Genomic DNA, 23,297 nt, shown 5'->3' on the forward strand with positions numbered 1-23,297 from the left:
TTTAACTACTTTTATTTGAATAAAAATTTTTGTATCATTTGCATGTTTCAAATAAAATTTATTTTATAAAATATACACACAGAAAACTATAATTTTGGCTTTCATTTTCTGAAACGCATTTAAAACAATTTTCCACCCACCACACTTTATCTAGATAGAGGAGCTTTTGTCAGCTGTTTTTATTTTTTATTATTTGGCTTTCAAAATAAAGATTAGCATAACTTAAATGCAATAAATATTGATTTAAAACTTATATCAAAAGTAAATATGATACAAGCTCTGCACAGATAAGTATTTTGACTTCTCTGAAAACCATTTATCTAAAGCTTAATCCAGTATTTGTTTTGTTATTAAAACTCATTAGCTATCCAATATTTTTAAATTAGAAGTCAGAACTCATATAAAGGCCCTCCTTGGAAGTTATCAGGATCCTGACAAATTATGAGACTAAGCATGGTAAGTAATTTAAATGCCCAGATATAACCTTGAAAAGAATACTTGTTAGAAAATGACATCACCAAGATGGCACCATAGGTCATTCCTGATTTCACTCCCCCTTCCAAGAAGAACAACTAACAACCACTCAAGAACAAGACACCACTGAGAGTCTCCTAGAACATGGGGGCGAGGCTGAAGCCTGCCCCCTGCATCATGGAGACAAGACAGACTGCATTAGAAGGGTAAGAGAAGCAGGCTGCATTGACCATCTTGCCTATCCCCCAATTCAGCACAGCACCATGTAGAGTCTCTCCTAAGCCTCTGGCTCCTACAGTAGGAAAACAGAACTCAAGGAGCAACAGCCAGTGGCCCCCCAAAACCAGCTCTGTAGGTCGCTTCATGGGAGTTACTAGTCTGATATCTCTCCATGGAGATGGCTGGGAAATTTGCAGGGCTCAACCACTGGGGCTCTGGACTGTGATGGAGAAAGGGAGAGGGCTTGCTACTGAAACAAGATGGAAGGGGGCAAGGCACACTTTTAAAAGAATGGCAGGAAATTCATAAACTGATTAAAAATGACCTTGAGCCTCAGAATAACTCATTGTTACACATCAGCAAGCTAATGACACACCCACAGGCACCACGACAGTTCCAAGTATGGATATAAAGGTCAAAAAGTGGGCAATGGTCCAACTCCTGGAAACTTCGGCCCACTTCCCCAAAATACTTGGAGTAATCCTCCCACTTATTAGCCTATGGAATTACCCATCCTATAAAAGCTAACCATAGCATATTTCAAGGCTACTCTTCCTTCTGAGATGGCCCACACTCTGTGGAGTATGTTTCTCTCTAAATAAATACACTATCTACCTATCAATTTGTCTATCACTGAATTCTTTCTCTGATGAGACATCAAGAACCTGAGTTTTCCAAACCTGCTGGCATATTGAATGCAGCACTTTAACGTAAACTTAGCTCACTTGAGTTTATGTTAATGGGGTGACCTAGGGTGGGATCCCTTAAGTGGCCTCAGAAAGGGGCTGATCACCAGAAAGACCAAGTGATTAGTTGGTTGTATTTAATCCCCACCTACCAACTTCTTGGAAAGGTAAAGGGAGCTGGAGATTAAGCTCCATAAAGACTCTTGAATAGTGAGATTTGATGAGCTTCTGGGTTGGTGAATACATCCATATGCTGGTACAGTGATGCACCCCGGTTCCATGGGGACAGAAGCTCCTGTGCTTGGAGACCCTTCAGAACTTTGCACTACACACCTCTTCATTCAGCTACTTGTTTGTATTCTTTATCATATCCCTTATAATAAGCTGGTAAGCATAAGTAAACAATTTCCTGGTCTAGGTGAGCCATTCTAGCAAATTATTGTTGCCGAAATCTTGGCTATCTGTGCACCAATGCCAAACAGAAGACAGAGTTATGGAGGAGAAGAAAGAGTGGCTTTACTTCCTTGAAGGGGGGACACAGTAGGCTAGCATCTCAAGAACTGTGCTCCCCTCCCTGGTGAATTGTGTTGTTTAGTCGTGTTGGTGCTTGCCGTGGGATTTGCCATCTGTCTCTGCAGAGACTGAACCTTGTGCTGCTGTAGCTGCTGACCTTCAACAGTCCCTGAAGGCAGTTCGGGGTGGAGAGTGAGGTACTCTGTGCTCCAGGGAAACTGGTGGAACAGGGCTTTAGATAGTTAGATATTTTCAGGAACTGACTTCATGATCCCAGTCCTTGCATCTCTTCATATCTCAAAAAGCACTAAATCCCTTCAGGGTAACTAGCAGAAAACCTTTGTAAAGTAGCTCTTGATTGCATTGAATTCTGCCTTCACCAAAACCTTATACATTGACTTTCCCCCACTGCCTCTTTAGAGAAGTCTTTCAGAGCTATCTGAGGTGCTGTCTCCCAGGCTGCAGTCCTCACTCTCATGTTGCACATTATTTTTTGGCCAACAATCACTAAGCTATGTCTGACATCTTTTGTGATCCCATAGACTGTAGTCCACCAGACTCCCTGACAGAGGAATTTCCCAGGCAAGAATACTGGAGTGGGTTGTCATTTCCTCCTCCAGGGGATCTTCCCAACCCAGGGATCAAACCTGCATCTCCTGCATTGGCAGGAAGTTTCTTTACCACTGAGCCTCCAGAGAAGCCCAGGGAGAGGTTAGTTAGTCAGGCAGGAATGAGAACTGGCCAATAACAAAGGCTGAACGCCAAAGAATTGATGCTTTTGAACTGTGGTGCTGGAGAACTCTTGAGAGTCCCTTGGACAACAAAGAGATCAAACCAAATTCTAAAATAAATCTAGATTCTAAAAGAGATCAACCCTAAATATTCATTGAAAGAACAGATGCTGAAGCTCCAATGCTTTGGCCAACTGATGCAAAGAGCTGACTCATTAGAAAAGACTCTGATGCTGGGAAAGATAGAAGGGAGGATGAGATAGTTGGATGGTATCATCGACACAATGGACATGAACTTGAGCAAACTCCAGGAGATGGTGAAGGACAGGGAAGCCTGGCATGCTACAATCCATGGGGTTGCAAAAAGTAGGTTAGGAATGAGTGACAGAACAACAATAACAACAACAACAACAACAAGGAGTATGTGATAAGGATCAAGGCAGTAACAGTCTTGCATTCTTCTTTCTTCTGTAAAGTTCCAAAAGCATGGGGTTGTTGACAGGACTAGCATGTATGCATGGTCCTAGGTGGTCAGGTCTCCTTGTCTTGATGAGCCTTTCTGGCCTCAGGTGGTTTCCTGGTTATTCCACCCTTGTTTGAATCTGCCCTTTCAAACTCTGGGAAAATTATGGAGGCTGAAGTTGTCTATGAGAAATGGGGGACAAAAAAGGTCTCCATGCCCAGTTGCCCCACAGGGCCCTGCTCAGCATCATTATCAAACCCGAGATGAGAATGTGGGAACCAAATTTATAGTTCATAGGCCACAAGTACAAGTGACAACCTGAACTTGCAACTGGTGTCTGGAGTGGGGGGCAGTTTTGCAGGACTGAGCCCTCAACCAACAGAAACAGATGCTATATCCAGGTAGATAGTGTCGGAATTGAGTTAAATTTGTAAGATACTGAGTGGGCTGTCCACTAAGAATTAGAGATTTGCTTGGGAGTGTTGGAAAATACTCCAGATTTACTGCAGCAGTGTTCCTTACTAAGCCCTCTGATTTAGTTCAGATACTGGGCAGCCATCTGTTTCATGCACTCCCCCTCTCCCCCAGCTCCAGGGGTAGGATGTTAATTAACCTAAGCAAATCAGGATAATTCCATTCCATTTGACAATTCTAATTTAGTATCGGATGTGATACAAACCAGGCCAATAAGATGTTAGAAACACATTCTGAGAATTTTTTTCTTCTAAAAAGGCATATCAGCTGAATATTCATCTTATTTTGAAAGTTCTCAAGTGAGTTTGAGGTTCCTGGATCTGTCCCAGGTGCTTCTGATTCTAGGACTGACCTCCCAGGAACACTTTATGTTGAAGATATTCTCAATCTCACTTACCTACATGACAGATTACTGTGATAAAAACAGATTGTTCCTAATGACTCAAAGATAGAGTTGCACATATAGACTAACAAAACCAATGAAATTATTCTAGCAGTGGAAAATTAAGACATTTTGACAGGCAATATTTAAGAAATTCTATGATGCCAGCATGCAGACAGCCTTCTTACAGAAGTATCTTTTTGTTTGTTTTTATTTTTTAATAAAAAAAGATTTTGATTTTCCCTAAGTTCTATTACCTTCTATGCATGGATATTTCTATACCTGGATTGTATCCTTCTATGTCTTTCTCCATGCTCAGATAAGGACATTGTTTGTACATATAAAGGGATCATAGTTGTAAGGGTTATTTTTTTAATCATTGTAATTATCAAAATGGGATTCCCTTATATATAAAAAGAGCTGCAAAATATTCTATCATTTCTGTTCAGTTCAGTTCAGTCACTCAGTCATGTCTGACTCTTTGTGACGCAATGGGCTGCAGCATGCTAGGCTTCCCTTGTACATCACCAACTCCCAGAGCTTTCTCAAACTCATGTCAATCAAGTCAGTGATATCATCCAATGATCTCATCCTCTGTTGTCCCCTTCTTCTCCTGCCTTCAATCTTTCCCAGCATCAGGGTCTTTTCAAATGAGTCAACTCTTTGCATCAGGTGGCCAAAGTATTGGAGTTTCAGCTTCAGCACCAGTCCTTCCAATGAATATTCAGGACTGATTTCCTTTAGGATGAACTGGTTGGATCTCCTTGCAGTCCAAGGGACTCTCAAGAGTTTTTTTCCAACACCACAGTTCAGAAGCATCAATTCTTTGGTGCTCAGCTTTCTTTATAGTCCAACTCTCACATCCATACATGACTACTGGAAAAACCATAGCTTTGACTAGATGGACCTTTGTTGGCAAAGTAATGTCTCTGCTTTTTAATGTGCTGTCTAGGTTGGTCGTAACTTTTCTTCCAAGGAGCAAGCATCTTTTAATTTCATGGCTGCAATCACCATCTGTGGTGATTTTGGAGCTCCCCCAAAAAATAAAGTCAGCCACTGTTTCCCCATCTATTTGCCATGAAGTGATGGGATCAAATGCCATGATCTTAGTTTTCTGAATGTTGAGTTTTAAGCCAGCTTTTTCATTCTGCTCTTTCACTTTCATCAAAAGGCTCTTTAGTTCTTCTTCACTTTCTGCCATAAGGGTGGTGTCATCTGCATATCTGAGGTTATTGATATTTGCTCCCGGCAATCTTGATTCCAGCTTGTGCTTCATCCAACCCAGCATTTTAAATGATGTACTCTGCATATAAGTTAAATAAGGTGGGTGACCCCCGGGAAGGGAATGGCAAACCACTTCAGTATTCTTGCTTTGAGAATTCCATAAACAGTATGAAAAGGCAAAAATATATTTTATCAGATCAGATCAGATCAGTCGCTCAGTTGTGTCCGACTCTTTGCGACCCCATGAATCGCAGCACGCCAGGCCTCCCTGTCCATCACCAACTCCCGGAGTTCACTGAGACTCATGTCCATCGAGTCAGTGATGCTATCCAGCCATCTCATCCTCTGTCGTCCCCTTCTCCGGTATATAATAATTTTCCAGAAATTTTCCTATTGAAGAATATTGAGAATGTTCCTCTTTTTACTTATAACATGGCTACATTAAAATCTTTCCTTTATGTATATTTATGTGTCACATATACTTCTACATTGGAGAAGGAAATGGCAACCCACTCCAGTGTTCTTGCCTGGAGAATCCCAGGGACGGGGGAGCACGGTGGGCTGCTGTCTATAGGATTGCAGAGTCGACACAACTGAAGTGACTTAGCAGCAGCAGCAGCATACTTCTACATATAGGATAGATTCCTAAAGGTGAAATTGTTGCTTAAAAGATATGGAATACATCTTTCTTTTCCTTTTAAATTAAGACTTTCCCCTTTTGGAAAAAATTATATACATATATGCATATATGTATGTATATATGTTTGTGTTTTTTTTTTCCAATAATACCCAAACTTTTCCTTATTTTTTTTCTTTTTTAATATTCATTTATTTGACTGTGCCACATCTTAGTTGTGGAACTTGGGACTTCTGATCTTCACTGGCATGTGGGTTCTTTAGTTATAGCAGGCAGACTCTTAGTAGTGGATGTGGGATATAGTTTCCTCACTAGGGACCAAACCTGGGCCCCCTGCATTAGGAGCATGGAGTCCTGGCCACTGAACCATGAGGGAAGTCCCAACTTTTCCTCTTGCAAAGAATTAAAGTATATTCTTATGTATTTACACGTTTAGTTGCATAAAATATATTTTATATAAGTTACCAAAGAGACTGCTATCTCTATGGAACCACCTGATTGCCTTTCAATTTATTTATTCATTTCATAGTTATATACAAAGAAAAACTGATTTTACAGCACTGTCCAAGTCCTCCCATTCTGAGACGGCTTCGTGTTGATGCAATTATCTCAGTACTGAATTAGTTTGCAAGTGCTATCCTGCTGTAGTAAACCTGCAATGTATAGTTCAAGTTCTTTCTTGGCATTTCATTTAAAAACAAGCTGACCTCATATCTTCTTGGTATTTAATCATTTCTTCCAGTTTACAAAAGAGGTCAAATAAAGAAGTACTCACTGATGATAAATAATGAGGTTTCTTTTAGCATCTCTTCAGTTTAAAAGTCAGCACTCAGAGCCAGCTTTGCAGTCTTAGGAGGTATCTAGTCTTCTGAAGAGACAGGTGTGAAACAGCAGTCGGGCCAGCTGTGGAACTGGCAGTGTTTCTAAAATAGGATGCTTTGTTAAAGCAGGAGGTCATAAAGATAGTCAGACTGGAGTCCAGGGAAGCCTTTTGTTTATTAGTTTATGCCTCTGTATTAGTCCTGGAGCTTGAGACTAACAGACACATAATTACAGTTGGCATTTGCTAAGATACCTTTGGCAAAGAGACGACGATGGAGCCTCTTTTCTTTCTGGCCAAGGGCAGTCCTGCTGGCAGGCTACCACATAGACGGGTGTCTGCCTCCTCTATTGACTTGGGAGACAAAGAGGTTTGTGTCATCTGTCAGTCTGGCACCTTTCACAGGCACAAAATCCACCCGAAAATGAGAGATGGAGAAGGATCTTCATTAGAAAGTGATTGTGTATAGCAGTCATCTGGGGAAATGAGACTTCTAGAAGATACAGGAGGCAGCACAGTGTGGAAAATTAAAGTGACGTTTCTGTTGAAAGTGCTCATTACTAATGCTGGAGTGACTTATGAAACGTTAAGATGAAATACAAGACCAAGGCACATGAACAAAGTTTAGCAAAAAAGAGAAGAGGCATTTTACTACTCACACTCTGCAGTCCAGTCTGTGGCTAGCTTTACAGCCGGTACATCTTAAGGGAGTGATGGCCACAGTTGAAGCTGCCTGATAACAGAATATCTTGGAGAATAAATGTAGAATCATTTACTACGTGGTGTCCTCTCAAGCACTGCAGGACAAGGAATATTAACCCTAATATTTTAATACTGATTTAACTGTCAGAGAGCCCTGAATTACAGGAGAAACTTTTCAGTTATCCATTCAAAACTTAAGAGACTGACACCCTTTGTCTCTCTCTCTTTAATACCTGTGAAATTCAAATACTCCTTAAAATCATGAAGCTAAAATATAATGATTCATATAATATCTAATAGGTATAGGTGATTAAAATTGCATGTTATATGCAAGGAAGAGTAAGGCAATGTAATTCAGATATCAGACTTTGGAATGAGTCAATCTCAGCCAAAATTCTGCTTTCCTTACTCTCTGTGGAACTTTAAACAAGTACCTTTTTGTGTGTTCTGATTTCTTCATCTGCAGAATGGGGTTAAGAATAATTATAGTGCCTCTCTTAGAGAGTGTTAGGAACCTGTAAGACAATGTCAAATTTTAAAATATAAGGTAGGGGATTGTACGTGCCCAAATAAATAATAGCAAACATCATTTGACAGTTCGTCTTCACCAGGCCAGGCTCCATCTTATCTTCCATAGCCAGTTATTTAAATACTTGATCATCCTGTATCACCATCCACACATGTGAGGAAGAAAGGTCAAATTGGATTCTATTTTTCTCCTAGAATTTTAAGTCAGTGTGTTACCTCTCTCAGTGCTATTTAACTCTTGAGGGTATTTTTCCCCCCTCTAATTGTGCGATTAAAGGTTTGCCATCTGTCACAGATACAGCAGCAGCTCTGAATGAGTTGGGAAGGTATTTCATGCCCAGAGGTGTGATTTCATGTCACAGAGTAGACAGTCCTACATTACTAATTCCACCTCCACATACGGCCTGCCCAGTCCAAACACTTACAGGAATGGAAATCAGATATCAAAGCATTAAAATATAAGGATCAGCCTGTGTTTTCCAAAAATAATTATTTTAATGTCTGACAAGAAAAGATTTTTATTTTGCACTCTTTCATTTACATTTTTCTCATCATTCTTATTCCAGTATTGAGATTTTCAATAAATTCTACCTCTTTTTTTCTCTAGCTTCTAAGAGATTTGGAGAACATAAAACCCCAAATTAGCTCACTGAAGTATTGCCAAAAGTAACAAATTTCTTTTAAAATAAAATTAACTACTCATTCTTGTCTGTTTAGATTGAGATGGTCATAGGTAATAGCCACCTTAATGATATGCAGCAAATGAGTGCTTAAGATATGGCTAATATAAATTGAGATCCAACGAAGAGTAAGAGACACACCATATTTCAGATTTAGTTTGAAGGAAAAGATGTAAATTATATCATTGTGAAGTAAAATGAATGGTTTTTATATTGATATCATGTTGAAAATACTTTGTGTTCAATAAAACACATAAAATTAATTTCACCTGCTTACCTTTTTTTAAATGTAGCTCCTAAAAATAGAAAATTACATATATGTCTTGCATATGTGACTCCTATTTATATTGAATAGGGCTGCTCTAGATTAATAGTAGTGAAACATTGCTATTATTAAAAAAAATTCACATTAAATGGAATTTTAAAAATTTAGTGGAGAAAAAATTTTTTGGGGGGGGACCCCAACTCACCTTGCATGATCTGAACTCCTAGACCAGGGATTGAACCCAATCTCCTGCAGTAGAAGTGCAGAGCCCTAACCCTGAATCACCAGTGAATTTCCTAGAGAAATTTAATCCCAAAATCTTATTTTAAAATCTAGTGGTGTATTTCTCTTGTTAAGAACAACTATGGAAACCAAGTTTATTATGTCTCCCCCCTCACTCCACAACAAAAAAGGTGTTTGAAGACATCAGAGGTATAATGAAGCAACACATACTCGAGAGTAGAATCCCAGGAGGATGGCCAGTGTACAGGTGAGAACTGAAATATACAAGCATCAGGGAGCCAGGCAACCTTTGCTGGGAGACAAGAAGGCCACAGAGCTTTTGACCATCTTAAAAGACTGCAAAAACAAAAATTGTGGTTTAGAACTTCCAAGCATCTAGGATTTGAAATCCAAGATCTTGGAGAGAAGGGAATAATAAAGAAGTGGGCCCAACTCTACTCAATTTCCAGTCCACATGTTTGCCAGATTCTTAAACCGTTTAAAGGCAGAAGACTAAAAAGTCAAAAAGAAAGTGTCTGAAAAGTAGAATGAAGTTGTTGGCTGTCTCAGAACTCTAAGGAACTAAAGACTGGCCTTTCAGGAGATGCCCAAAAGATGGTGTCATAATAAAGACTCCAGGCTCCCTACTAGGATCCCTGGAGAACTAAACCCTATTAAAAAAGAGTTTGATGGGGTCCTAGGAAAACCCTACTCCAATCTGTGTAGATAGAGCACCCAGCTCTATCTGTCAGAAGAGAATGAACTCTCTGGGGAAAGATAGTGCCATCCAGAGCCTCTACATTTTTTTGTACATAATATTAGTTTTGGGGGGCTTCCCAGGTGGTGCTAGTGGTAAATAACCTGTCTGCCAATGCCAGAGATGTAAGAGATGTGAGTTTGATCCCTGGGCCGGGAAGATCCCCTGGAGGAGGGCATGGCAACCCACTCCAGTATTCTTGCCTGGAGAATCCCATGCACAGAGGAGGCTGGCAAGCTATAGTCCATAGGGTAACAAAGATTCAGACATGACTGAAGCAACTTAGCATGCATCCACACATTAGCTCTTTGGTTAAAAATTACTATGCATGTGAAGGAACAGAATACAAAGGGAAGAAATAATCAACAGATCTATAGATGACTCATGTTATGGTCTGAATGTATTCTCCCTAAGGGCATATGTTGAAACCTAAACTTCTGACTCCTTGCAACCCCATGGACTGTAGCTGAACAGGTTCCTCTGTGCATGGAATTCTCCAGGAAAGAATACTGGAGTGGGTTGTTGTTCCCTTCTCCAGGGGATCTTACTGACCCAGAGATCGAACCTGGGTCTCTGGCATTGCAGGCAGATTCTTTACTCTCTGAGCCACCAGGGAAGACCTTTTGGAATATAAACCTGGACAATTTGAAAATATTACATTTGGGCACAATATTTAACCTTGGAACTTCACCTTAAAAACCAGCAGACTAATAGACTGTTCTGTTGTCCAGGTGCCCTTTGAGATTTATAAGGAATTCTTGAAGACACTTGAGAATGGGCAGGTCTATTAAGACAGTATAGTGAGCTGGGAGGCTCAGAGACACTTTCAGGTGTACTATGAGGTGAAAACTTGTCACAATGACATGAAAATATTGACCTTTTTTGCCATTCTCAAGTAAACCGTGGATTTTCTAATAAATGGAAAGCAGATGCCTGTGAGAACCTAGATGTCTTAATAGAAATCCATGTCAATTTCTAATGTATTCATGAATTGTAATAAAGATGCCTACATACATAAAAAAATAAAATAGGTCAGTGAAAAATATCAGGCTTACTCAGAGAGCAAAAATGTTGGAAAATATGCAAAAGAGGTAAGAGATATATGAGTCTTAATAAAATGTTCCAATAAGAAATATCACTGGAGTCCTGGAAGAGGAAGAGAAAGACAACAGACAGTAATCCTATTTGAAGAGTCACTGGCTGAGAATTTTCCACAAATGTCAAAAGATATCAGACCTCAGAGACAAGAAGCCCTACAAACCTGAACAGGATAAATATAAAGAAGATCACATTAGGTATATCTTAGTAAAACTTTGAAACAACAGAGGTCAAGAGACAATTTTTAAAGCATGGGGGTTCAGGGGTAGGGGACCAGAGCTAGTAGACTATGCACTTGTTAGAAGATAAAAGAATGTAACTTGGCAAATTGTGAGGGTGGATGAAATTAGGCATCAAAAGAGTTCTGCAAAGCTCTTAAGTCAATATCCTCAGAAAAGCTGCTGCAGATTAAGGTACACCAGCTGCAGTTCTCAAACTGATCCATGCGTGGAAATGGTCAGTGAGTTGTAGCAAAGTATAGAGATTATATGGGTGCACAGTATTGTTAGTCCTCTGTTAACTATGGTGACAACGTCTACCAGAAGAAAAGTTCAATAATAAATGGAAATTAAGAAAGGTGAGGAGCTTCTCTGGCAGTCCAGTGGTTGACACCATGCTTCTACTCCAGGGGTAATGGGTTCAATGCCTGATCAGGAAACTATGACTCTGCATGCCAAGCAGTGTGGCCAAGAAAAAACAAAAAAAAACACTTTTAAATAAAGAAAGGCAATTCATTTTTAAAACCATTTCACTAGTCTTTAAACAGAGAAGGCAATGGCACCCCACTCCAGTACTCTTGCCTGGAAAATCCCATGGATGGAGGAGCCTGGTGGGCTGCAGTCCATGGGGTCACTAAGAGTCGGACATGACTGATCGACTTCACTTTCACTTTTCACTTTCATACATTGGAAAAGGAAATGGCAACCCACTCCAGTGTTCTTGCCTGGAGAATCCCAGGGACGGGGGAGCCTGGTGGGCTGCTGTCTCTGGGGTCACAGAGTCCGACATGACCGAAGTGACTTAGCAGCAGCAGCAGCAGTAGCAGCAGTCTTTAAAACTGTCATTATTGGGGACTTCCTTGGTGGTCCAGTGGTTTAGACTCCATCCTTCTACTAAAGAGGGCACGAGTTTGATCCCTGGTCAGGGAACTAAGATCCCACATACCACATGGTGGCCAAAAAATAATAAGAAGAAGAAAATAAGAAAAGAAAATAAAACTGCCCTTATTTTGACATATGCTACCAATGATTAAGAATGTCTCAGGTTATGCTAATGGTTAAAAACCCACCTGCCAATGCAGAGAGACATGAAACACTAGTTCAGTCCCTGGGTTGGGAAGATCCCTGGGAGGAGGGCACAGAAATCTAACCCAGTATTCTTGCCTAGAGAATCCCATGGATAGAGGAGCCTATCAGGAGCCTATCAGCAGTCCATAGGCTCTCACAGAGTCAAACATGACTGAAGTGACTTAGCACGCACACACCAACGAATAATTTTGGAGATGTTCTTGAGAGTCAGAAGAGTAGAACAACAATTGTTTCGATAGCACCTCACTTCCTGTTTAAATGAAAACAATATAGTTAGATCAGCCTTACAAACAACATCATAACTTCAATGTTTTATAACTATAAAATTTTTTATCAAATTTACTTTCTCCATTCATATTTTGCTCACATTCTTCTCCAACAATAAATGCTACATGTGCCTATTTGCTGCAGCAAATAAATACAAACAAAACCAGATCGAAGCAGAAATTTTCTCCATCAAACATCACTGAGAAACATCCATAATAGGAAAGAAAAAGAAACAGAAGGACAAGTATAGCCGTGTAAGTGTTTGTCTGTCACTGTACACTGATCATGCGTCAGTTTCATCACTTGTCCCCTGCGCCTTGTGGCCAGAACCATGTGGTTCACTGTGAAGTGAATTCCTGTTCCAGTGGCCTAACCCCATCTGATTTTAACTGCCTTCAACACCTCTCCCTCAGCCATTTATTCATTTACTTAACCCTTTATTTTGCAGATATTTATTGAGGACCAGTCGGCACTATTCTGGATATGGCACCTAAATGGAAGAGACAAGATAATTAAGTATAAGACATGGAATGTCAGATACTGGTTAGTGTTATGGGGAAAAATTAGGTAAAGAAGGGTCAGAAACTGATGGGGTGCGATTTTAAATAGAGCACCCAAGCAGTATGTGGGTTAAGACAGTAAAGAATCTTATGGAAGTGATGGAGCAGAGGAATCACTACTTACCAGGGGCAAGCATTTCAGTCAGAAATTCCAGTAAATGCAAGGCCATGGGGCAGGGACAAGGCTGCTATGTTCAAGGATCAGAAGCCCCATGGGACTGGAGCAGAGGGAACCTAAGAAGTGAATGAGAGATGCGGTCAGAAAAATCCCTGGGGACAAGTACCTAAAAGACCTGGTTCGGTCATTGAAGAACTTTGGCTTTTACTCTGAATGAGATGGAGAGTCTTATGTAGAGGAATTAAATGACTAAAAAGAGTGTCAGTCAGTCAGTCATGTCTGACTCTGCAACCCATGGACTGTAGCCCACCAGGGTCCGCTGTCCAGGCAATTCTCCAGGCAAGAACACTGGAGTCGGTAGCCATTCCCTTCTCCAGGGGATCTTCCTGACCCAGGGTTCAAACGTGGTTCTCCTGCACTAACAGGTAGATTCTTTACCATCTGAACCACCAGGGAAGCCCTAAAGAAACATCCTGACTGTTGAGTGGCGGACGCAGATTGAAAGGGATCAAGAGCAGGCAGACCAGTTGTGAGGCTATTAGAGCAATCCAAACATAAAATAATGATGCCTTCATTTGGGGTGGTGCTGGTGCAAATGGCGAGAGATCACTGGATTCTGATAGAGCCTATCGATTTTGCTGATGGATTAGCCATGAGAAAGAAGAGTTAAGGATGACCACGTGGATTTTGCTCTAAATATCTATGGGAAAATGTTGCAGGCATCTACTAAAAGGGAGATTGTGGGAAGGGCAGATTTGGGCAATCTCAGTATTAAACTTATTAAATTTGAGATGCTAGATGCATATCTAGGTGGTGAGTCTTTTCTTTGCATGTCGTATGGCAAAGACTAATTCAAAATGGAAAGTGATCTATACATAAACTCTTAGGAATTTTCCACAGTTATTTAGATTCATAATGTGAGTTATTAGAAGATGCTCTTGAATTTGGCTCCTCAGCATACTGTCTTCTCCACCTTTTTACAATGTTAAAAGTATCTTTCTACACCAGAAAGGAGGTCCATGTGATATAATCTTGAGTAGTCATTGAACTTTATACTCTTTGACATCACAAGGTGACCCTTATGCTCTCCTTCCTGCTACCGATACACAGGTACTAAAGCAAGAGAAATAAATTCTTTTTCCCTTAATTTACAAATTATGTAACTCTGCAGTTGCCATTTATCAACTTCCCTTATTGCAGGGCATTCTGTACTAGAAGACCATGAGGCGAATATACAGCCAGAGTATTACTGAGAGGTAGAAGGCAAGCTTTGAAGACCTGTACCAACCTTGACTAAAACAAGCTTTACCCTAGGACTTCAGTTCAGTTCAGTTTAGTTATGTCACTCAGTCGTGTCCAACTGTTTGCAACCCCAGGGACTGCAGCATGCCAGATCTCCCTGTCCATCACCAACACTCAGATCCTACTCAAACTCATGTCCATCATGTCAGTGATGCCATCCAACCATCTCATCCTCTGTCATCCCCTTTTCCTCCTGCCTTCAATCTTTCCCAGCATCAGGGTCTTTTCAAATGAGTCAGCTCTTCACATCAGGTGGCCAAAATATTGGAGTTTCAGCTTCAACATCAGTCCTTCCAATGAATATTCAGGACCGATTTCCTTTAGGATAAACTGGTTGGATCTCCTTGCAGTCCAAGGGACTCTCAAGAGTCTTCTCCAACATCACAGTTCAGAAGCATCAGTTCTTGGGTGCTTAGCTTTGTTTATAGTCCAACTCTCACATCCATACATGACTACTGGAAAAACCATAGCCTTGACTAGACAGACCTTTGTTGGCAAAGTAATGTCTCTGCTTTTTAATATGCTGTCTAAGTTGGTTGTAACTTTCCTTCCAAGGAGTAAGCGTCTTTTAATTTCATGGCCACAGTCACCATCTTCAGTGATTCTGGAGCCCCAAAAAATAAAGTCTGCCATTGTTTCCACTTCAGTTACTTAGGTTCAGGACTTAGGTTCAGTTACTTAGTTCAGGACTTTTACTTAGATTCATAAATTGCTTTTCTCCTCCTCCTCCCTTCCCCCACCTCCTCTACCCTTCCTCCTACTTCTGTTTCTTTTTCTTTGTCTTCTTCCTCTTCAATTAAACTATTTTAAATTGAATTTCAGAGAAGGCAATGGCACCCCACTCCAGTACTCTTGCCTGGAAAGTCCCATGGACGGAGGAGCCTGGTAGGCTGCAGTCCATGGGGTCGCTAAGAGTCGGACAGGACTGAGCAACTTCACTTTCACTTTTCACTTTCCTGCATTGGAGAAGGAAATTGCAACCCACTCCAGTGTTCTTGCCTAGAGAATCCCAGGGACGGGGGAACCTGGTGGGCTGCCGTCTATGGGGTCACACAGAGTCGGACACGACTGAAGTGACTTAGCATAGCATAGCATAGCAAATTGAATTTCTCTCCTATGCAGCCAATACAAACAGAATATAATTTTTTGAAGACTAAAAAATGGTTCTTTAGAGGTTTCTTCATTTCCACACATAAAAACTGAGGCATGTCAAGCTGATAACTTTTTGGGGCTGCATTTTAAAATAATTCCAATGGAGACTGACAAGTAAGATTGTGCACTATAAAAATAGGCATTATTTTGAAATTGAAATTTTGTTAATGATTTATTCTGATTCTTACTAGAGCCAACTTTCAACCATCCATGTGAGTGCAAGACAAAGGAACTAAAGACAAATAGATATTCCCCCAGAAAATTCGTAATCTATACTAAAATTAAATACTCTCATGCTCTTTACTAAATATTTTTATATAAATTCCAAAATTTAGGGTGCTAAATACATATCTAAGTGGTGAATCTTGTTCTGCATGAATCTAATATGAATTATAATTTCACCAAACTTTTAGAGTCATTCTTCTTTTGTTGAAAAGACTAAGTCCCTATAGAAAGAGGGCACACCCAGAGTTCACTGCATCCATACAGTCTATAATTTGCCTTGAATGATTCATAGCTTATTATATTAACAATCAAGAGCCCAGAAAACTTTCCAAAAGAAACTGAGTTATAATTAAATCAGTAATAGATGCTTGGCCAAACTCTGGGTTGCCATTATTATGTTCAATCTCCAGAATAGTTCAGTTTATAATTATGTATTATTTACTATATCAGCTGATGGACAACTTACCTTCTAAATTCAACCATTTAAGCACATACTTGAAATTCTTTTTATAGAATTTCTTGGCTATTTAATAAATGTAACAGTGCTCCCCGAAGCTGCAACTTCTGTTCCATGCTCTTCACCTACAAAAATGTACACACTTATTTCTATCAGAAAATTCAGTATTGACAAACCAAACTTTAAAAACTCAAATATATAATAAGGAACCTCCTCGAAAACATCATCACATCTTTTGTTAGAGGAAACCCAATTTTTTAATTGTAAAATAAATTCCCTCCCCACAAAAAGAATTGTTGCCAGATGAGAGTAAATTAAAAATAAAAACGTTTAGATAATATTTGGCAGGGAAAACATGACCCTAAAGATCATTCACATTTCCACTGAAGGTATTCAACACAAATACAGTTAGCATCTGGAGGAGGAAAAACAAAAAAAGAGATACCTCATTATAATTCCATGACTTGGCTACATCAGTATTTTTCTTATTTAGTTTATTTAATTCCTGAGTAACTCTGTAAGTCTGAGGATTAGAATGCCAAAAAGAAAATGAGAGGAGACCTAAGATAGAGTGAGCTTAGTCTAAACAAGAAGCAAGGCCCCGTGCACTACCCTCCTTTGAATGGAGATGCCTGGGATAATGCCTATAAATGGGACAGGAAAAAAAGGCTTTGCATAGAGCTCCCCCATTGTTCCGTCTTTGTTGGAACCAAAATAAGTAGAGACTTGCTTTTCAAGCGCAGTCTGTGAAGACGGAGGAGAGGAATGCCATTGGATCCCAACAGCGTTTGATGTCTTCATTTTCCAGGACTCCTTCCAGAGAGACCTGGCAGGCAGGGGTAGTCTCCACAGACAAGAGGCAACTCCTGAACTGAGTCACTTCCTTGATAATGAGCACCGGAGCACGTTTATTATGATAATGTGCTTGTATTGTCATGGTAGAGCTAATGGAGCTGTGATGACATCACATGTTCTGGGCTGAAACAAATAGAAGAAAGGGAAGAGGAAAAAAGTCCCCAGAAACCGTGAAATTCCCCAGAGGACCACAACTAGTACTGGCAACCGTGCAATGGACACATATATGACAAATTATCAATGCATTTGGGGCAAGTATGATGAAATGACTTTTAAGCCATCCTCTCCAACTTCAGTCCAACTGGCCCATCCCCCAGAAGGATATGAACTGAGAAATAAACAGATGAAGATAAGTAAATATTACAAGTTTTCTGGGTCAGCTGCTGTCAGGGTTTAGAAGTTTCCTTAAAACTTAGGTGTTTAGCATGTTTTGTCCTTCCTATGACTAGTTATGCATATTCAGATATTTTCAGTTTTAAAAATATGATCATATTGTAATTTAAAATATATTCTAAGGATGCACTTTTACAAGCCCCAAGATTGTGTCAAACAGCCATTTTACAGCTCTCTAGATTTCCACTCATCAGCAAAAATTACTGGCCTTAGAAAACACCAAGTTCATTGTCTTGTAAAATACTGTGGATATTTATGTCGCAGCATGATAAATCTGAGAGAGAAAGGAAAGTGGGTATGAGATTTTTAGATCTATTACACCATTTAACTCAAAGAATGTTTATATGACCCACTGCACAAAGTTTAAATACATGAGGCAGTTTTGATTGTTAACTCCCTGAACTTGCTGGCGGAGCAGAGTGAGACAAGACATTTCTAAACAGTGTGCTCTGGTATTGTTATCTGCTACAAGGCACTTTCTGTCTTGTCAGCTGCTTCAGACATCTGCTCAGCTCCATAAAGCCTTCACACAAGCCTGGGTCTTTTCTGTTTGTTGGGAGTTGAGATGCATTAAGCATTAGTTGACTATAAGTTAGTTCTGTTACTCAGGTTAGATAAGACAAAGGATTTTAGTCCTCAAGAAAAAAAATTTTGCTTAACCCACTCAGTTTGTTTCCTAGATATATTTCCTTCCAAAAAGTATATGTTACAGCAATTTGAACAATAAAGAAAAGACAATGTTCTGTACTAATTTTCCACGTAATATAACTACTAGATCATTTTAGAGTACTATTTACAAACTTTTATATAAAAACTTGTGCATAGATTAAAGATAAAGTAACATGAAACTCTACACTTGGTCATTTTCCCTTAAGATATCATTTCCTGTGTTGCTTTATTCTTTTATAAAGCATAATTTCAGATTGCTACGTGATAGGAAAATAAGAAAATTCACTTAATCTTTACCCTATCGTTGATGATTTAATTAGTGCAGCATTTCTGTGGGACCCAGTTGTAATGTTAACCCCACATTTCCTTCTTTGGTTTTCAGGTGTCCTTTCTTCCATTACATACCCGAAACAAATTCCTCTTCATTTTATTGGGGGAAAAAGCCTAACTTAACATATTAATATTTGGACAAATTGCTGTGTTTTTGACTAGCCTTTAAAATAGATGCATGATAAGATGAACTCAAGATACATATTAGTACACTGGTCATTGTTTAATTGCTAGGTCATGTCTGACTCTTTTGCAACTCCATGGACTATAGCCCAGGCTCCTCTGTCCATGGAATTCTCCAGGCAAGAGTACTGGAGTGTGTTGTCATTTCTTCCTCCAGGGGATCTTCCCAGCCCAGGGGTCAAACCCCCGCATGTCTTGCATTTGCAAGTGGACGCTTTTACCGCTGAGCTGGTAATCCAGTGCAATTCTTTTCTGGAGCCCACAAATACTCTCGGACCCACTTAATATGTTCATTCTGTCAGCATGACTCCTGCCAGGCAAGGGAGTTAATCCTGCTTGGGAGGAAGTGGGGCTGGATTATTGTAGCCAAGCTCTTCTTCCCAGGCTTAGAAAGAAGAGAACTAATCAAACTATAATTCTAGAGACAAACCTGCAAATATAGATGCTAAATTTACATAGAATACACAATTAGACCTGTAGGGCTATAAGGACAAGATAACATTTGCCTTTTGGCCTCTTCCAACCATCTCCCTTCCTGTCTTCCTCTTTTATCCTCTTCAATAGCCACTCTCCATCTGTCGAGTCCTTGGCCTGGTTATTAATATTCTTTGGGAAATCGAAGGCTTGGCAGAGGTGTTACCATGCTCCTGCTGCCAGCCCTGGCTCAAACTCCCTCCCCACTGAGATAGGTCTAAATTTAGCCCATTGATGCTCTTGGTATTTGTTTAAAAGTTACTCGACAGTAGAAATCCCGGGAATAGGGCCAGGAGAGAGCTGGGGTATTATACTGAACGCTGATAACAAAGGCACATCTCCATCTTATCAGAATCGAGTGTCCAGTTATGAGAACATATCACCCTAGACCCATGGAAATAGAGTTGAGCTCAAACATTTTAAACAAAGGCCAAGACTACAGCTTTAGAAAAGTTTTATTCACCAAATAAAATAATTTTATTTGATTTTAAAATATAATTTTAAAAGATATTTATTCTTTAAACAATAATTTTAAATAATAATATTCTAACATTGATTCATTAATTATGTAGGAATGAAATAAATTCTTTTCCATCTGCTAAATTGGTGATCTGTACAGCCAAATTTCTGTCTCTGATACTATTATCACGTGAACATTGTGTATCAGTACTAGTTTGCTTCAGCAAGACAGCTTCTCAAAATTTGTGAATAAAGGAAACCAGCATGTGCACACATGTAGTAGCAAATAATAATCTTTTGATTCACTTAATAATCTCTTGAGTAAATAATAATCTCTTGGTCTACTTCCCCCTCCAGTTATCACGCCACCTTTTTTTTCCCCTGTTTCAGTAAAACATCTAGTTAGAATCACTGATACTGGCTTTCTTCAATTCCTTTATTGTCAACTCATAAATCCCAGGTGATGCTAGTGGTAAAGAACCTGCTGCCAATGCAGCAAACGTAAGAGTCGCAGGTTCTATCCCAGGGTTGAGAAGATGCCCTGGAGGAGGACATGGCAATCAACTCCAGTATTCTTGCCTGGCGAATCCCATGGACAGAGGAGCCTGGCAGGCTATGACCCACCCACAGGATCTCAAGGAGTCAGACACAACTCAGGCGACAGCACGCATACATACTTAGCCCATCTTTCATCCTCAGAGATTCTCTAACCCTGCTCTTGTCAAAATCACCTATGACTTCCAGGTTGATAAATGTCATGCCTTTTCTCAACTTTTCTCTTAAAATTCTGGCCTAATTTCCCTCTTTCATTCATGTAACATCTCTTCACTTGATTTCCAGGATATCATATTTCCCTGGTTCCTTTCTACCTGACAATGCTGGGCCCTTTTTAGCCCTCACACCTACAACTCTAATGCTAGAAAATGAAAAGTTTCATTTGCTGATCTGCTAGTCTTTTAAAATCTACAGTCATCTCCTTACACATTGGTGGGTCTAAGGGCTTTAAGTACCAAATATGCATCAATGACTCCAACCTCACATCTCCAGCCCAGGGCTATTTGTTTTTTAGTCTTAACTATTCCACTTGGAAGAATAAAGCATAATTCAAAATTATTTGATCTAAATCAGACTCCCGATATTTCCTCCCCAAAACCTAACCCTCTTCCCATAGTCTTAATTATTTTAGCAAATGATAACTCTATCCTTGCAGTGGTTTAGCCACAGCCTTTGAAGTCATTATGGGTTCCTCCATTCCTCCCAGTCACAAAATCCACATCTGTCAGCATATCATTTGGTTTTATCTTCAAAGTACATTCTGAAGAAAACCAATTATCATAACTACTTCACCACAACCATTATTACCTGGTCTAGGCTAACCACCAATTCTACATGATTATTGCAATAGTCTTTTAATACTGTAGCAAGAATGATCCAAATTAAATTAATTCAGATAACTAAGATAAGTCAGATAACATTATACCTTTATTTCAAACCCACCCTGTCTTTCTCAGAGTAAAACTCAGAGAAAGCTCAGAGTAAACTCAGTAAAGCTCAGAGTAAACTTTACTTAGAGTAAAGCCCAAATTCTTTACAATAGCTTAAAATAAAAAACATCTTCTACTTTCTTTGTGCAACCTACTCCTTGGTACATGCCATGTTCTTCCTAGAATGTTCTTGGTAGAGAATTTTAGCCTAATTGTTTTCCCAAACTCAAATATTATTCTTCCAGAGAGCAGCATGGCTTATGCCCTTTCTTCCTTCCAGGCCTCATTCAAATGTCATCTTTTCAGGAAGGCCTTCACTGATCACCATCTGAAGTGGACACCCCCAACTGCACTTGCCATTTTGTTTCTATTCTATTTTTCACCATCTACCATACTATACATTTTACTAACCTGTCTCCCCCAACTTAAAAATAGCCTCTATGAGTAAAACAACTTTCCATTCATTCATTCATTTCTATATCCTCAGCCTAGAATGGTGCCAGGCACTTAGCAGGCACCTGATAAATTCCTGTTGACCAAATACATAAATAAATGAAAAGTAGAAGCAGGGAGCTAGGACACTATCTGAATATTACAAGTGAGAAATTATGGTGACTTGAACCAAGTTGGTACCAGTGGACATATTGATGGATCGCAGAGGTAAAGCAAACAAGAGTATTAGGATTCCTGTTACTGCTATTTTTCTCATCATACAAGTGATAAATCTGGACTGCACTTGAATGCATCAATATTGAGCATTCATTAATGTGAGGCGTCCCCCCAAGGACCTGATCTGCTGTCAATACGCCAACATCATTCTGTTTATCAGCCTAGAGAACTAAAGACAGATGCTGGTCTAGATTTGCCAGATAAAATACATCATACACAGCTGAGTTTGTATTTCAGGTAAACAAGGAATAAAATGTAAATATGCTCCCAATACTCCATGAGATGTATTTATATTAAATATATATACATAAACCTACAAATACATAATATATATATATACACACATATGTACATATATACATGAACATATATTTAGTATAAATATGCCCATGCAATATTTGAACCTGTGTATGCATGTATATATGTATGTGTTTGTTGTTTATTTTAAATCAAATAAAACAGTTTCCTTTTTTGTTTTGTTTATTTATTGCTAATTATGACAACTCTAAGCTAAACTACAGTAAATTCTCTGAAGTAATGAACATTACTTTGAGTCTTTACAGGGGAAAACATGTTAGTTTTCTGTTGGTTAGAATAAATCTAGGTAGCCTAGTTTTTTCCATTCAATTTCTATTTTATCTTTTAGTGGTAGGAGCTATGAAAGATCAGAGCTATAGTTACTTGTCTTTAATTTCATTTACTCTCCTTTTTCACTAAATAATAATTATTTCTAGCCAATAATAATATCAAGAGAGAAAATAAACCATTTCTATAATCTAGCTACCTAATATGACCTTGCACCTAGTAAAATTACATTGATTTCATAATTCCCTTTTTCCCCATCTGATTAAGTGCCTGCAATGTAGAGTAGCCAATAAAAATGTTTATCTAACAGGTTTCCCCTTCACTCAGCCAAAACTTCAGCAAATGGTAGCTAAACTCAAGCCCTGCCTCCCCCCTCCCTCTACCCCCAACTCTCTTGAGTTGATACACTGTACATATCACATACTACATCATGACCTTGTAACCCTGCCCTAGGATAGCCCTGAATGAACTTCTTCCCCTTTGCTACTGTGGGCTCCCTGGTCCTTAGATGCCTACATTTTACCAGAACACTGTAACAGTAGGTAAAGAAAAGTCACATAGGAAGGAGAGGAGCAGAGCAGTCTTAATGAAACCAGCTTGAACAGTAAAAGAAGAAATTTAAGCAGAGAGTGGCATGGATAGAACTGGCATCTCCCTACATGTAATTATATAACCCTTTATAGTAAAGAAGCATTATCTCAAATACATTTCATTCCCATTTTTATTTTATTTATTTATTTTTTACAAATATACACACCGAAGCTCATGTTTAGAAAATGGATGATCAGATGGCTGTTCACATGAAGAAATCTGGTCAGTTATCTAAGTTCAAGTCCAAAGTGCTTCCCCTTTTCCACCAGAACCTTCTGACAACTAGTACTGAGTGAGAAGAAAAAAAAAAAAAATCCTCTAAAAAATATCCCTTCAACCTAA

This window comes from Bubalus bubalis, chromosome 10, assembly GCF_019923935.1.
Source record: "Bubalus bubalis isolate 160015118507 breed Murrah chromosome 10, NDDB_SH_1, whole genome shotgun sequence".
In the NCBI taxonomy this organism is placed as follows: Eukaryota; Metazoa; Chordata; class Mammalia; order Artiodactyla; family Bovidae; genus Bubalus; species Bubalus bubalis.